This window comes from Humulus lupulus, chromosome 5 (assembly GCF_963169125.1).
Source record: "Humulus lupulus chromosome 5, drHumLupu1.1, whole genome shotgun sequence".
In the NCBI taxonomy this organism is placed as follows: Eukaryota; Viridiplantae; Streptophyta; class Magnoliopsida; order Rosales; family Cannabaceae; genus Humulus; species Humulus lupulus.
This window is the reverse complement of record NC_084797.1, coordinates 195,298,704-195,314,938: the sequence shown is the minus strand read 5'-3', so window position 1 is coordinate 195,314,938 and position 16,235 is coordinate 195,298,704.

Genomic DNA, 16,235 nt, shown 5'->3' with positions numbered 1-16,235 from the left:
AAGAGGAGTATCCTTGGCCTTCACAGCATCAGTATCACCGGACCCTCCAGGACGAATAGCATGGCTATCCTTTTGAGCCGCCTCTCGAGCGGCTACACTTGCCTCAAGACGGGCATTCCACCGTTCAACATATGTGGCCTCGAGAGGGCCCAGGAAGCTGGTATCGAGGTCGGCATTATCAGCCCAAAGTTTGTACATGGCTTGGTCGACCACTTTCTCCTTCTGCTCCTTATACTCGTCCAGGAGGCGGGCCTTCTTGCTCTCCATGAAGTCGAAGGTGACAGATTTCTCCTCTTCGAGCTTGGCATTGGCCTTCTCGAGCTCGGCGTTCGACTTTTCCAGCTCCTCGAGACGGGTCTTCATTTTTTCAAGTTCAGACTTCGAGTCTTTGAGCTCGTCAGCCATCTTAAGCTCGAGATCCTTCGATTTTTGGGCCAGGGACATGCTCGTTTGCACCTCGTTGGTCAGTTTATAGTTGAGCTGTGCTGAAACGACAAGGGCCTGAAACACAAAGAACGAATCAGAATTGCGAACTGAGGCATAAATACTTAAAATAGAGTTGCGAAGGCTACCGCGGCGGTGAGTTCGATACTCTTATCATAAAGAGTATTGTAGTCCGAGGCCTTGTGCACAAGATCCCAGTGGTCGGCGCCGAAGCCAGAAAAGCTCTGACCCACTCGAGAAAGGACATCCGAGCTGAGCATAGCCCCTTCTGTCCCAGCGGCGCCATCAAGTACGTACTCCTCAATATGAGTTCGGGCTGTTGGCAGCTGAACCTTGGAGGTAGAAGGTTTCTTCGGGGGCCGAACAACTGCTAATTGGGTTTCGGTGGGAGGCAGCGAGATGGGTGCGGTCGAGCCAGACGCATCAATCTGGACAGTCGGTTCCTTGGTTGTGCTCGCAGTAGTCTGGGCCGTGGGGGTCGTCTCGCGGCGTCTGGGTACCTTGGACGGTCGGTCGAACCTCCCTGGTATCCTCGGACGTTTGCTCCTCTGGGCGCCAGCTCCCCCATCGCTAAAGAGCACAACGTCGAGGTCGGGATTCATGGCACCTGCACAGTTACAATGAGTTAGACAATAATAATAAGTTTGAAAAGAGAGGGAAACCAGGTAAAGAAAAAAAAACCTAACTGGAACTCTCCCCCGAGCTCGAACTTGGGGACCAAGAAATTCCCCCGTCTTTAGAGGAGGCGGGGGGAGTGCCTTCCCTATATGTGGGTGATAACCTCGAGAGGTCCCTATAATCGTTGGTCCCATATTGAACGTCTATCCCGTTCCACATCTCGTCCGTGGTGTACATGGTGTCGTATTTCCCGAGCCCACTATCAAACCTATGGACGCAGTCATCTACCCAACTCCATATGTAGAAGTGGTATCTATCCTGTGGGCACGAGACTAGCCTATTGGGCCTATGTTTTAGTAAGGTCGGGGACCACATTCTCAAGGTAGGAAGGACTTTACCTTCATCCGAATCCGAGCTCGAGGCTTCATCATTAGCCTCATTCCCAGACAGCGGGCTCCTTGGGCGAACTGGAAGTGGCGGCCTCGTTTCTCTCCTCGAGGGAAGGGCGCCTGTGGGCAGTGGCACCTCCTCCCAGTGTTCATATTTTTTATTGGACCAGTCATAGGTTGACTGGCCCTCTCCCAACAGCCCATAAGCTCGGAGCTTGCCCTCATGTAATAGGTACGAGAGAGACCTCCTGCCATAAGGGAGTTGGAGCAAGGCCTCTCTGTGCCTCTTCATTGCTTCATTAAGGGTGGGACGCTGGAAATTAGCTGAAAAGTGAAACATATTTCAACTAAATATGGATTTAAGAACTAAAGTCTCGAGCACAGAGATAAAGGTAACGAGAATACTTACGAATCCGCTTGAATGAATAATGTCGAGACGGGGACAGACCATCTGTCCAGAAGAAGGCTCTTTTGAAATCAGGCGGGTGGTTGGGAAGGTCCCCAAAAACCTTCGTCTCCTTGGGGTAGCTCGAGAGGTAGTAAAAGCCATCCCCTCCCTGAGCTCGGGAGGGGTTACTTTTTAAACAAAAGAGATATAAAATCTCTTGAGGTGAAGGTCCTTCCCACCCCAGCTCGTGGTACAAGGACCTCAGGGCAGACAACACCCTGTACGAATTGGTGTTGAGTTGGAACGAAGCCAACCCAACGAAATCAGTAAAGTCTTTGAAAAAAGACTTCAAGGGCAGCAGTGCTCCTGCCCTCATATGTTCTTGGCTCCATGCCGCATATTTCACTGTGGCGTCACGGCCGCCAGGGGCGAAGCAGCTCCCTTCTTGACCAGTCGGAGGTCGACACTTCAAGGTGCCTGACAAACCAAGGCCATGGAAAGCCAGGATTTCAGTTATTTGACTGGTTGTCGTAACCGTGCTCCAGTAGAGCTCGGCCTCGAACATCTCTCTCCTCGGCTGTGAGGAGGAAGGTTCCCCCATTAATGAAAATTTGAGCTCTCCGGGGGGGGGGGGGTATGCGACAGTAACCTTTAAAGCAGGATCGAGAGGAATCGGCCTAGGGCCTGAATTAGATTCCGGATAGATGGCCTCCCGAAGAACTCTTCTCTTCCCCTCGATGACTTCGTCTATCTGACGGCGGTAGTGAGCTCGAATGTCCTCTTGCTCGCGCACAAGCTCGTATTCTCTTATCCGACATTGATTCCGGGTGAACAACGATTCAGGGCTCGGAGATTTTGGCTCGTAAGGGATTTCCAGCAATGACCCCCACCGTCTTTCCAGATTCTGTGACATCTAGCGAGAAAGAAAAAATGGTGAGGGCCATGCATACAAGAATCACGAGCTCGATGGAATGAGCTCAGAGATTTAGGAACGAGACACTAAATACTAATACCCTTATTGAGGAGTCAGGGGCGTGTATTCCACGAAAAAGAAAAGGAGCATGGATAATTTTTTGAAAATCCCAAAATTCAAGGGAAAGAAGAGTGGCGGTTAACCAGGAAAGGCGTCTTTGGTTTTCGTGCATTTATCAAGGCCCATGTTTTTATCCGAAAACTTAGTGTACAAGAAACGTTGCCTAAAAATTTCAAAACCCAGAAAAATTGGAACCTCACTCAAATATGAAAACTGGGTATAAGCCAGTGATATAAATCCAGTATGGGAGTCTAAAAAGCATCTGAGCCTATCGGATCAAAACCTCCTATCACATTATGCTAAGGATGTAAACTAGTATATAAACATACACTGCAAGAACAGTTTGAATAAAAACTGACAAAATGGGAAACAGAGATTGCTTACTTACACAATAATGGCGACTGCAGGGAGATTGTTGATTGAAGAAGAGGTTGCAAATAGGAACTCACTGACTTGAACAGATCAGGATTCTTTTGTTTCTTTGGCCGAGAAAACATGCACAGATTGGAAGCTTCTTATGAGGAGGTCTCTGGTTTCTTTTTTCTTCTTTTTCTTGCTCTTGGTAAACGAAGGTAAAAATGAAGACGAAGAGTAGGGTCTTGTATATATAGGTGGGAAAAAGGCATTAATCTGGAACGTTGAAAAAAATCCTTGCAAAATCCAATGGTCAGGGATCAGTGACAAGATGGCACCGAAAAGGTGTCAGACGGACGATCGTGGGCGTGTTTCCAAGGTACTCAAGTACCAAAAATGAGCAATACCTGGCTGACGCGTGTCCATTTTCAAAAGTGTGACGGTACAGTTCTCAAAGAAAGTAGTTCAAAAGTTTCCTTCTCTTAGGATTCGAACAGATACTTTTGAGGGGGCAAGATGTTATACCCAGATTTCGAGCCATGTTAATTATGACCTCGAAAGTTGGATTCGCAAATCAGTGGACCCATAGGTTTGGAAACACGCTCTAGGATTGTATGTCGAGCTTGCAGGATATAGACGACCTCGAGTATGGTGACCTCGAAGTATTCATGATCTCGGAAGACAGCTCCGGGAACACACTCATCTTCGGGGACGACTTCGGATCAGGGTTCCCGAGCTCGACGCACATACGATCTCGAAAAGCCATGTGACCTCGGAAGATGTCTCCAGCTCGAAAGGTGACGGGAAACCTGGGAGGCTAAAGCCTTAGAGATACGCGATAACCACCTTAAATATATACGAGTGTTATAAATATGAGATGTAATCCTCATTTATTATTGTAAATCCCCTAGAATCATGGGATATTATTTGGTCAGTTATACGTCCCCTGGCCTTCAGGGGACATTTCCTTTTATATCTGATTATAGGCATTTAAAGCCATTAATTTTATTTACATAAAAAGAGTAACTACCCAAAATATGTGGGATAGTATTCTGCAGCCTTCTCTATAAATAAATAAGGCATGCACCATTGTAAAGGACCGAAATTCTGATCCTTGAGAGAAAACTCTGGAGAATTCATTCTTGAAGAATTCCTAGAGATAATCTTGAGTTTAATAACAAAGACTCGTGGACTAGGCAGATTTAACTGCTGAACCACGTAAAAATCGTGTGTTTATATTGTTTTATTTCAATTGGCCATTTTCAATTATTGTTTTCGTGCTCTTCTTTCACTGTTTGACGAAAAACGGCGTCAACATGAACCTAATAGAACAAAGTTAGGTTCAAGAGCCATAAAGTGTGCTTTTGTGGTTATGCCAATAATAGTAAAGTTTATAGGCTATTAGACCTAGAGTCTAATGTTGTGACAGAATCTAGGGAAGTTGAATTCTTTGAGAACATGTTATGTGACAACAATTCTCCAGCTTCAAACTCTCGAAAGAACAATTTTTTATATGAGAACAATTCTCAACCATCTACTTCCAAAAATAATTCTCAAGAAGAGAATTCTCAAAGGAATGTAGAGCAACCCATTGAACTTAGAAGAAGTCAAAGGGTTAGAAAAGAGAAAATTCTAGGAATGGATGAGATAGATTCTCAACAAATTTCATTCTACATGGTAGAAGGAATTAGAGAAGAAGTCATTAGGAAAATTTCAATTGTACTTCTTGTTGAGGATGATCTAAAGACTTATAGAGAAGCCATGCAATCTAGAGATAGTGCATTTTTGTTTGGAAAAAAAGCCATCAATGATGAGATGGATTCACTTCTTTCCAATAACACTTGTGAATTGGTAAACCTCCCACTGGGGTCTAAGCCAATTTGGTGTAAGTGGGTATTTAGGAGAAAATACCACATCGACGACACTATCCAAACCTTTAAAGCTAGATTACTAGCTAAAGGGTTTAGGCAAAAGGAGGGTATCAATTATTTCAATACCTATGAACCTATTGCAATAATAACTTCTAAACGAATTTTGCTTGCTTTGATTTCTATACACAACTTAATATGTTCATCAAATGGAAGTCAAGACGACATTCCTGAATGCTGACCTCAATGAGGAGGTTTATATGGAACAACCTGAAGGCTTTGTCCTACCAAAGTATGAGCATAAATTTTGAAGACTTGTAAAATCCTTATATGGATTGAAACAACCTCCAAAGCAGTGACATGAGAAATTCAATCAAGCCATTATGTCGAATGGGTTTAGACATAACAATGGAGACAAGTATTTGTATTCCAAAACTTGTAAGGGATATGTGATCATTGTTTGTGTATATGTAGATAACATGCTTATCTTAAGTGATAACATGAAAGGGATAGTAGAAACGAAGAAGTTTCTATCATCAACCTTCAAGATAAAAGATATTGGAGAAGTTCATACAATACTCGGTATCAAAGTGAAGAAAAATAATGGGGGTTTTGCGTTGGGGCAAACCCACTATATTGAGAAAGTATTGAACAAATTTAACCATCTTAAGGTTAAAGATGCTAATACTCCATTCGACCATAGTGTAAAACTAGAGAAGAATGAAGAAAGAGCGGTGACTCAATAGGAGTATGCAAGTGCTATATGGAGTCTTATGTACGTCTGTAATGCCCTGGTTCGCCAAGACCATTACACTATGTATTTTAAATAGTGCTAAACTCGCTAAACGAGTCATTTGCCCATAAACGTGCATCTAAATGTGATTAACGGTCCAGGGTTAAAAATTTCAGTAAAAAGGAATGGATATTTCATTAAAACGTTAAGTTGTACATAGGATCCCATAGTAAAGGTTTACAAAGCTTTTACAATTCCAAAAGGGTAATTACAACTCAAAAGTTACAACCCGTCGACCTAAGTGGTAAAAATTGTTAGGAGTGTGTCCTAAAAGCATGTAAAGACATTTGTTTTTTCTGTGAATAAATAAATACAATGGTTTATTATTATTGTCATATTTAGATTGTTAAATTATTGTTTGAATAATTTTGTAAATATCATAAAAAATTCCATATTCATTATTGAGGGTGTGATCTTGTATTAGTACGAGAGAATTAAGATCACATGAATGAATATGGAATAGTCAACAACAACAAATTAAAGTTATGGAATTCTTTAATTGGAGTTGTAAGTACGGTTTACTGAGTATCATAATGATACAAATAATCTAGATTCGGATTATTGATGTGGAAAGACATCTCGGTAAAGGTGCTTTATATAATATGATTATATATGACATGGACCGATGTGAATTAAAGTCTTTATCCAAAAACCATTTAACAATAAAGACTTGTAATTCATATCATAACTGATGATCATTTATAGATCAACCTAAATCCTGAGTGTTCATGAACTCCTGTTCATATTTATTTAATCTTTTGATTCACTCGTTAAGGTCTCTTCAAAGAATGAGGCTAATGACTTTTGTTTTGGAGATTTAATATCATGGATGGCTGAGAACATGTATCAACAATACAGAATCTAATCTTTCCTAACGGATCGTATATTAGTTCCCTTAAGGGTTAATTCTGGAACTGAATGATTTTGAGCTCAAATCTATAATTAGATTATAGATTAATTATTCACTAGTGAATTAATGGTACTTAAGGAATAAGAAGTAAATTAGAAAGGTTAAATGGTAATTATTCCATTCTAATTTATGAACTAATTAATTAGAGGGTTGAACTATTGTAAGATGGTTATATCAATGGACGACTTAAGAAAAAGGTTTCTGTAAAAGTATATCTATAACATAAAGAGTGCAGTTCTGAATTTATAGTGGAGTAATATCAGAATTAATAAATTAACTATTATAATTAAAGAGTTTAATTATTTAGTTTCAATTTATTGGAGCTTAATGTTATAGGTCCATGGTCCCCAGAATGGCTCAAATAATCACTGTCAAAGGCAAATACAAAAATGGGCAAAAATGACTTATGTGATAAGTAAAATATTTTTCTATGTATCAAACATAATTATTGTTTAATTATGTGTAATTAATTAATTAAGAATTAATTAATTATTTGATTTAACAAAAATATAATTAATTTTGAATTAATTTATTTTTTGGAATTTTTGGTATTTAAATAATAATAAAATTGGGAAAAATCACATGCCTGCACATGCATGTGGTACACGTGTGGCACAGTGCACAGGCACTGTGCTACACGCATAAGAGATAGACTTGGTCTCTTGATTCCACAATTTTAGTTATTTAAATATTAAATAAATAATGAGATATTTTGATTTGATTTAAATATTATTATTTAAACAAAAATCTGATAACTGATCAGTTATTTTGAATTTGTTTAAAATAACAAATATTTTAATATATTGGAGATTATTAAATATTGGATATCAGTTTTCACAGAACGTAAGTTTTCAGGGATAGAAAAATATCTAGGATTCTCTCAGAGAAAAAGATCAGTGACAAAAATAAAGGTCATTGTTCTTCACAAAACCTAGGTCCAAACTTTATCAGATCTCATGTGTTGAGAATATCTGATAAATAGTTATTGCCTATTATTTGTATAGCGAGCCCACACTCGTTCTTTGGGTGACTGAGAACATTTTGGAAGATCTTGGTGTGAGATCTCAAGGATTCAGCCATACGAAAAGATAGCAGTAAGGAAGGACCTGAGGTAATGTTTCTATTCTTGTCCTTGATTCAATATATATATGAGTGTGAAGAAGTAGATCTAGAAATCTTATGGGATTAATCTGACAATTTGATTGTTGTTCCGCTACGCATAATCTCTGATTTGATCAATAAAAACCAACAAAAATAAGGTTTAACCTTAGTCCCTCTAAGAAACCTTGGCCGTGGTGGTCAAATAGCCGCATATGTACATGTCGCCACCTAATCTCTCCAACTCGTGGCTGGTCTAGCTTCCCTTTCCCCTTACCTACACCATATAGTACCCATGAGCCAAGACCTAGCAAGGGAGCTTAAACATGCTCATAAGCAGTTAATAATAAAATACCAAACCATAATAAGCATGCGTAGCAGTAATAACCCAACTCATGCATGCATACCATTCATATAAATGATACTAAATGGTTAACTGAATCATATCGAGGCCCATTGCTCAAGTTACATGATTAATAAATTATACTGGGGCTCGGTGCCCTGGGATATGGAACTAATAAGTCATTCCGGGGCCCATTGTCCTATCCTCTGTATAACCAGCCTTGGAGCTAGCCCAGTGTACCTAGCGCTTAATTTTCCTCGACCATTGGGTCGGACAAGCATATGATGTGCTCTAGATTAGATCTAACCAAAAAGACCAGCACTCAGCGCGCTATTGTCGCCCTTGACTCATAAGTCAATGCTTTTCGACCAGTGATATTGCCGCCCTTGACTCATAAGTCAATACTTTTCGACCAACGCTTAGCGCTATTGCCGTCCTTGACTCATAAGTCAAGCCTTTCTCAATTATATAATGCTAACAGGCATTCATCATATAAGAAATATCCATATACAGAGCATTCAACATGCTTAATCAATCATTTACATGCATTATCATAATCATGCACATTTACAGGGGTCCACACCCTATCAAGACTATATTCAACATTCGGATCAAGCTCTAATAATGTACATCACGTATTGGGTGCAGTTTTCTTACCTCAACTCTGAGGGTAATGTAAAATAAGAACGACCCTCGAGCACGATCCTAATCCCAAGCCCTAGCTATAACCTAATCAAAACCAAGTATAAAATCCCATAAAAAATGAGTAAATAAAGGCATTCGGACCAAGCCCTAGCCTCCGGGACGTCAAATCCTACTAAATTGGGCAGCATGATCGATCCCGAGCCCTTAGGTATGAGTTCCTGTACTCAAAACCCTTCCAAGACCTAAAATCCCTTAAGCGCTACGGCTCACTCAAGTGAGATGCCCCAACCTCTCCTCTCACTAAACATGCGCCGCGGCGCGACCTTGCATCACGAAACCGCCCCTTACCTCTGGGTTTAGGAGGGTCGCGACACCCTAAGAACAGGGCCGCAGTGCAACCCCGCGAACCCAGATTTCACAGCTCCAAATCTTTCCAAAACTCACCCAAATCCATACCAAACCCCCTATTCAATCTCACAACATCCCTAGAACCTCCCAGGCAAGAAAACTCGTAGTTCCGATAGATTAAAAACTCACCAAACCGTAAAATCCAATTCAAAACTCTAGAAACTTAAGGAAGCTGAAACTCAGAAATTCAAAGCTTAATTACCTCTGATTAAGTTGTTTTCCAGCTAAATCCTCCGGCTATCAAGCTTCTAATCTTCCCTAGAACCGTTATGACTCTAACCTTGCTTGAATTCGAGTCCTACATCTCGAGTTTCCTTCGATAATGATATCGAGCGTAAAAAAGGAGAATAGGAGAGAGAGAAAGTTTGAACATATTTCTATTTATGACTGGTTACTTAGGGCTCAAGTAACCTTAAATAAAACCCAAGGCTTGAGTACCAAAAACGTCCCCGAAGATAAAATGGTCAATATCCCAAGAATTCCCTCTTGATCTCACTAACTCCCAATATATCCTCAAATATTCATTCCCATTACCCAATATCCCGGTAATGTACTAAATACCTAAAATACCCCTTGACTCGCCCCGAGTCATGTATTGGTCCCGTTCTGACTTTCCTGCTAACTTGCTCCCTAGGATCACCTCGTGCCGAGTAACCCAAATATATCCACATAATAATGTGGCCTCACACATATATCACATATATGCTAAATATACCCATAATGAGCCAAATTACGAAAATTGTCATTCTGATGAGAAACGGGCCCAAATGCATATTTAATACACCTAAACATGCATATCAAGTCATACTATAATATAACTCACATAATCATGCAATGATACACATATACATTACATAAGCACATAATTTCCATAATTTTCCATCCTAACCCCCTAATCAAGACCCTAAGCCTAATTAGGTAATTTGAGATGTTACAACGCCGCTCAATGTACTAGACCTGCTATAGCTTTTGCGGTAAGTAAACTTAGTAGGTTTACAAGTAATCCAAGTGTGGATCACTGAAAGGCTATTGGAAGAGTCCTAGGTTATCTTAAGAAAACCAAAGGACTAAGCCTTCACTACTCCAAATTTCCTTCAATCTTAGAAGGATATACGAATGCAAGTTGGATATCCAATATAAGGGACAATTTGTCCACCACTGGTTGGGTATTTACACTTGGTGGGGGTGCAATTTCTTGGAGTTCTAAGAAACAAACCTGTATATCTCAGTCCACTATGGAAGCATAGTTCATAGCTCTAGCTGCTATCGGCAAAGAGGCCGGATGGTTAAGGGATATTTTGATGGAGATACCCCTAATCAAAGAGAATGTATCCACTATATCGATGCATTATGATAGCGAAGCAGCATTGGCTAAAGCATACAACAGAGTGTATAATGGGAAGTCTAGACACATTAGTCTAAGACATGGATATGTAAGAGAATTGATTCAAAGAGAAGTCATCTCCATATCATATGTGCGAACAAGTGAAAACTTGGCGGACCCTTTCATTAAGCCACTAACAAGAGATTTAGTGGCTACATCATCTCGAGGGATGAGACTTAAACGCCCTAAAGAGATTCACGATTGATGGTAACCTATCTTAATACTAGTTACTTAACTAGTATTAGGTTCAATAGGTAATAACAAGTCAATCAAGTGAATATTAGTTGTACTCAAAATAGTCCCATATGAGATATGAGTACTTGTGAGTTTTCAATTTGAGGGTTAAAATAGAGAGGTTTTTTTTAATAGAACTTAGTCTTGAGAAGACAAGTATTTATGGTAACAAGATACTGTAAGAGTTCTACCTATGTGGACCTAGGGGTGGTGCCGCTCATGAGAATTGGGAGTATTCTTAAGAACGTACATGAATGGAAAATGCACATGGACATTAACGGTGCAAAGCGAGACAAAGAGGTCTCAAGTGAACATAGCAAATGTGTGTGTGTTATCACCGGTTTGTTATTATGGAAAGTTGGTTCAATGCCTAGTGCAACCAAATTTTCAACAAACCTTGTAATAATTACACTATAGTAAAGTTCAAGTTGAAGAACACTTTACTTTATGCACCAATGCAATGATTTCTATACGAGACAGTTATTATTTAATCAAGTAGGGGAAAACCGTTATATTTTAAATATAATATTGATTGATTAAATAAGTGTTAAATTGAACTATTTAATCTAGTGGGGGAATGTTATATTATTTATAATATAATGTTTAGATTAAATAATGTGACAAAGTGTGTCACATATTGTAACATAATATATATGAGAATTGCATTTTTTTGGATAGTGTGAATATCAAAATGTGTAACATATTTGGGGTTACAAAAACAGATACAAATTTGCAACTCCCAAATATTACCCAATAATGTGTAGATTTGTTGTTACACGTTTTGATTTGAATTTGTCGAAGGCATAAGATATATGACTGTTTCAGAAGTGATTTTAACTCCCATAATGTGTATGGAAGTTACAAAATCAAGTGGGAACGAATTTGGAATGTTTTGGAAAAGTTTGAAAAGGAAAGTCGAATCGCAAGGGCTTTAGCGACATAGCTATGAAAAGCAATCCACCCAAGCTCGCTGGCAGGTAAGGTCTCTCGAGCTAGCTTCTTCAACGCTAAAGCCCTTCATTTTCTATATTCTCTTCCTATTCTAGATGGGATACATACGGCTTTGGGTGGCTGAAAAGCACTATGGCCGTGAGAAGTGATTGTCCAAGGCCGCGACCAGGACCAGGCATATCCCATGCCACGACTTGGAGTGTTGACAAGCTTTTCCAACTTCGATTTTATCTAATTTTGCACGTTTCCAACAACCAAGTAACTTCGAAATCTCTATTTTAATTCCATAAACAACCAATTAAACATTGGTAACAACCATGGGGGTTGGTGGAATTTAAAATTTAAAGGGTGTCTCAAAACTCTATAAATAGGAGCCTATTGCTCACTTGTTAGACACATTATTTTCTATCCACTAAAGCACTTGGCTAGAAAATCACTTAGATGCTTGTTTATTCCAGAGAGCTATTTCCATTTGAGAGATTCCCTTAGTGCTTGAGATAGGGGGAAATAACCTTTTGGACAAATGTTGTAAACCTTGTTCAAGTTGGTGATCCCTAATGCTTTTCACTTTGGTTGTGTGACTAATTAAAGTTAAAATAAAGTTCAAACAACTTGATGTACGCGTATTTTTATTTATTTATTATTATTATTATAAACTTTGTGTGGTTTTTTTTTATATAAAAAATCTAAATTATGTATAAAGAAATTTATGTTTTGTATAAGGGTTATTTTGGTTGATTACCCATTTGGACCTTTTATTTTTAAAATTTAACGTTTAGACCTCGTGTTTTGTCAAAAGTTTAATAATAAGAATAGATAGACAAATTATTAAACATTGTATTTTAACTAATTACCCGTTTTGACCCTTTATTTTTAAAAATTAACCGTTGGACCATATATTCAAAAGGTTAAATGTTATTTATAAAAAATAAATTATATTTGAAGTTTTTGATTTGTATAAGGGTTAACACCATTTTAGGAGTTACAGTCTCACACAAGATGTTTTGTAAATTGATTCGCTAAGTTCTCCAATTCGTTTCAAGTTGTGAAGTTGAAATATAGGGAACAAAAAGTCAATGTAGAAGAAGCAATAACTACTCACCTTTAATTGAGTTCACATAAGAATAACAATCCAATTTAGATAAACACATACCCATTTTCAAAGAAATAGGAAGAAAAAGTCAAAAGAAAAAAAATAAACATCTCAGCGAAAACTAAGCAGATTATTATAGATATCATTATTATAGTTATTATGTAATGCCCCGACTAATTCTAGATCTCGGACCATTAAAAACTACTAAACATAACTACTAATTTGAAATACATACGTATGAAGTAACATAACTTTATTTAAAACCCAAAATATTGTACCAAATACAAAATATGGTATGAGATCCCATTGTTATAAAACGTAAACATAAACATTAAATCAATTGTTTAAAATACTAAGTGCGGAAATACATAAAAACATAAATCAAAAGACTTAAAAACAACGTCATCCTCGATCTTTCAGCAGTCCATTCAATCCATTCATCCTCAACACACATGCCAAGCTGCCACAAATCCTTCCCGCCTTCCATGCTCATTTTCCTGCACCATCTAAAAAGAAAGGAATGAGCCTAATGCCCAGCAAGGAAAATCTACTAACAACATATATGTCATAAATCATAAAACATAAGACTATATCATAAAGCATATACAATAAAACATATGACTATAAAAACGTATATTATATAGGACTACAATATTAATGGCCATTAACTCATTAACGTGGTATGTGATGAAACCATCTAGGTCCTCAGTCTACTAATCGAGGTAGGTTAGTTCACAACTATAGTATATGACAACCCATCTAGGTCATCTGTCTACTAATTGAGGTAGAGTAAATCATAACTCTAAACCAAAAAAATGATAAAAATTCTTGGGGCTTGCTATCTAAGCAAGTCATATGCCCAAGCGACTACAACATAAATTCTTGGGGCTTGCTATCTAACCAAGTCATATGCCCAAGGACTGCAACATATATCATATCACATATCATATAATAACATAAACATATAAACACATATAATCTAACCCATTTTTCTTACCAAAAGCCGGGATATGGAGACAAGAACGGGATTTGGAATACTCCTAAAATCAATAGTAAACCATGAGTTTCTAAAGAAAAAGGAGATGAAAAAGAGAACTAAACCATTAAAGTGGAAACTTACCGAGAACCTTAAGTTTCAAAGAACTTTAAACACCTAACCAAGAATCATAACAAAGAGTTAGGATCTGAATGAAAACAAAAGAAAACTAAAGAACCATGAAAAACTGAACTTAAGGATAATAATACCTTGGATGAACTATGACTTTGATCTACAACTCGATACCAAAATAACACTCTATCTTACTTCCCAAGTGTTTAGAAAAGCTTAGATTGGAAAAGCTTTTAACCCAAAACCCAAGTGTTTCTTTCTGTAGTAATCATAGCAGTTTGGAGGCTCTGAACAATGCTTGAATGATGAGTGAAATGGCTGAGTGCTAGGTCCTATTTATAGAGTTCAAAGAGTGAAATAAACCCATTTTAAAATGAATATAAAATCAAAAAGATTTGAATTTTCGTTCAACAGATGCCCAAAACTCGGTCAAAATCGTTCAAGAGCAAGTCCAAGTGGTTAAGGGTTGTTTGTAGCTCGATTATACAAATATTTCAAAAATATCTCCCAAAGGCCGATATATCATCCACCCTAGGTGATGTATCGCCTGGACCTATACCCAGAGCCTTCGTGCTTTCGCTCGTGCGAAGTCGACATGTTTTCCGTATCTCCCGTAGGTGATATATCGACCCCTATAGCTGCAATATATCGGCCCCTATAGCTGGGATATATCGACATACGTGATATATCAAACACGTATTTGCACTTTTTCAACATATTTTGAATTGATTAAACAACTTTTACTGAGTAAAAACGTGATCCTAACAACTGCTGGGAGGTTCTAGAGGTTCTAGATCTTTCTTTTAATGAAACTATTCATCGAAAATACTTAATTCCTTAATAAACATGCCTATGACAAGTGTCACGCTCCTATTAATTCTATCTAAACCTTAGGTTATAATAAAAAATATTTCTAGGAAGAGCAATATTAATCAAACCTTATGTTATAATTAATATTTCTAAACTATAGGTTAAACTTATAAAATCCATAACTGTTGCTATGAGTTTCCAACTAAGTCCCGACTTGAACCAAAATCCATGGAAACTAACATACTACAAGCTACTACTAGCTACTACTACTACTACTATCTAGCTAAGTAAAATTCAGAGACACTACAATTCTCCCCTACTTAAAATAATTTCGTCTCTGAAATTTACTTACCAAAAAATTTCGGATACCGTGCTAAGATGTCTTCCTCCAACTCCCACGTTGTCTCTCGTTCTGAACTATTTCTCCATAGGACTTTGACTATCAGAATACTCTTAGACCGTAATTCCTTCATCCCTCTATCTAGGATGCTAACTGGTTGTTCCTCATAACTCAAGTCTTTCTAGAGTGCTATCGTATCGTACTTGAGGATGTGAGATGGGTTTGACACATATCTACGTATCATTGAGCTGTGAAACACATTGTGGCTATCTGCTAGAGCTGGCGGTAGGGCTAATCTATATGAAACTATTCCCACCTTGTCCAATATCTCAAAAGGATCTATAAACTAGGGACTAAGTTTGCCTTTCTTCCCAAACTGCTTCACACCTTTCATAGGAGATATCTTTAAGAAGACTTGATCTCCAACTTTGAATTCCACATCTCGCCGCTTGGCATTCGCATAGCTTTTCTGTCGGCTCTGAGCAGTGAGCATACGCTTTCTAATCAGCGTTACTGCATCCTGAGCCTCTCTAACAGCTTCAGGTCCAAGAAGTTGTCTTTCTCCTACCTCATCCCAATGTAACTGTGATCGACGCTTCCTTCCATAAAGTAACTCATAGGGTGCCATACTGATCGTTGACTGGTAGCTATTGTTGTAGGAGAACTCTATTAGTGGCAAATATTTACTCCGCAATCCTTCGAAGTCCAATACACAAGTGATAACTCTACAAAATAGAGTTATTTTACCACTTTTTATGTGCAAATTGTTGCTTAATTCTTGAATTTTTAAGTAATTTATTAAGTTTTTAAGTAATTTTGAATTTATTAGGTTTATTTTGATTTTATATATTTTTGTGTGTTTTTATAGTTATTTTGTTGTAAAATATTGTAGCTAATCATTTAAATTATTGTTGTTTAGTTTGGGGTAAAAAAATGTTGTATTATTGAGCTTAAATGTTAAATATAAATTAAGTTATAATTAATATTTTCAGAAGAGTTAATTGATTTATTTTATAGTTGAAAA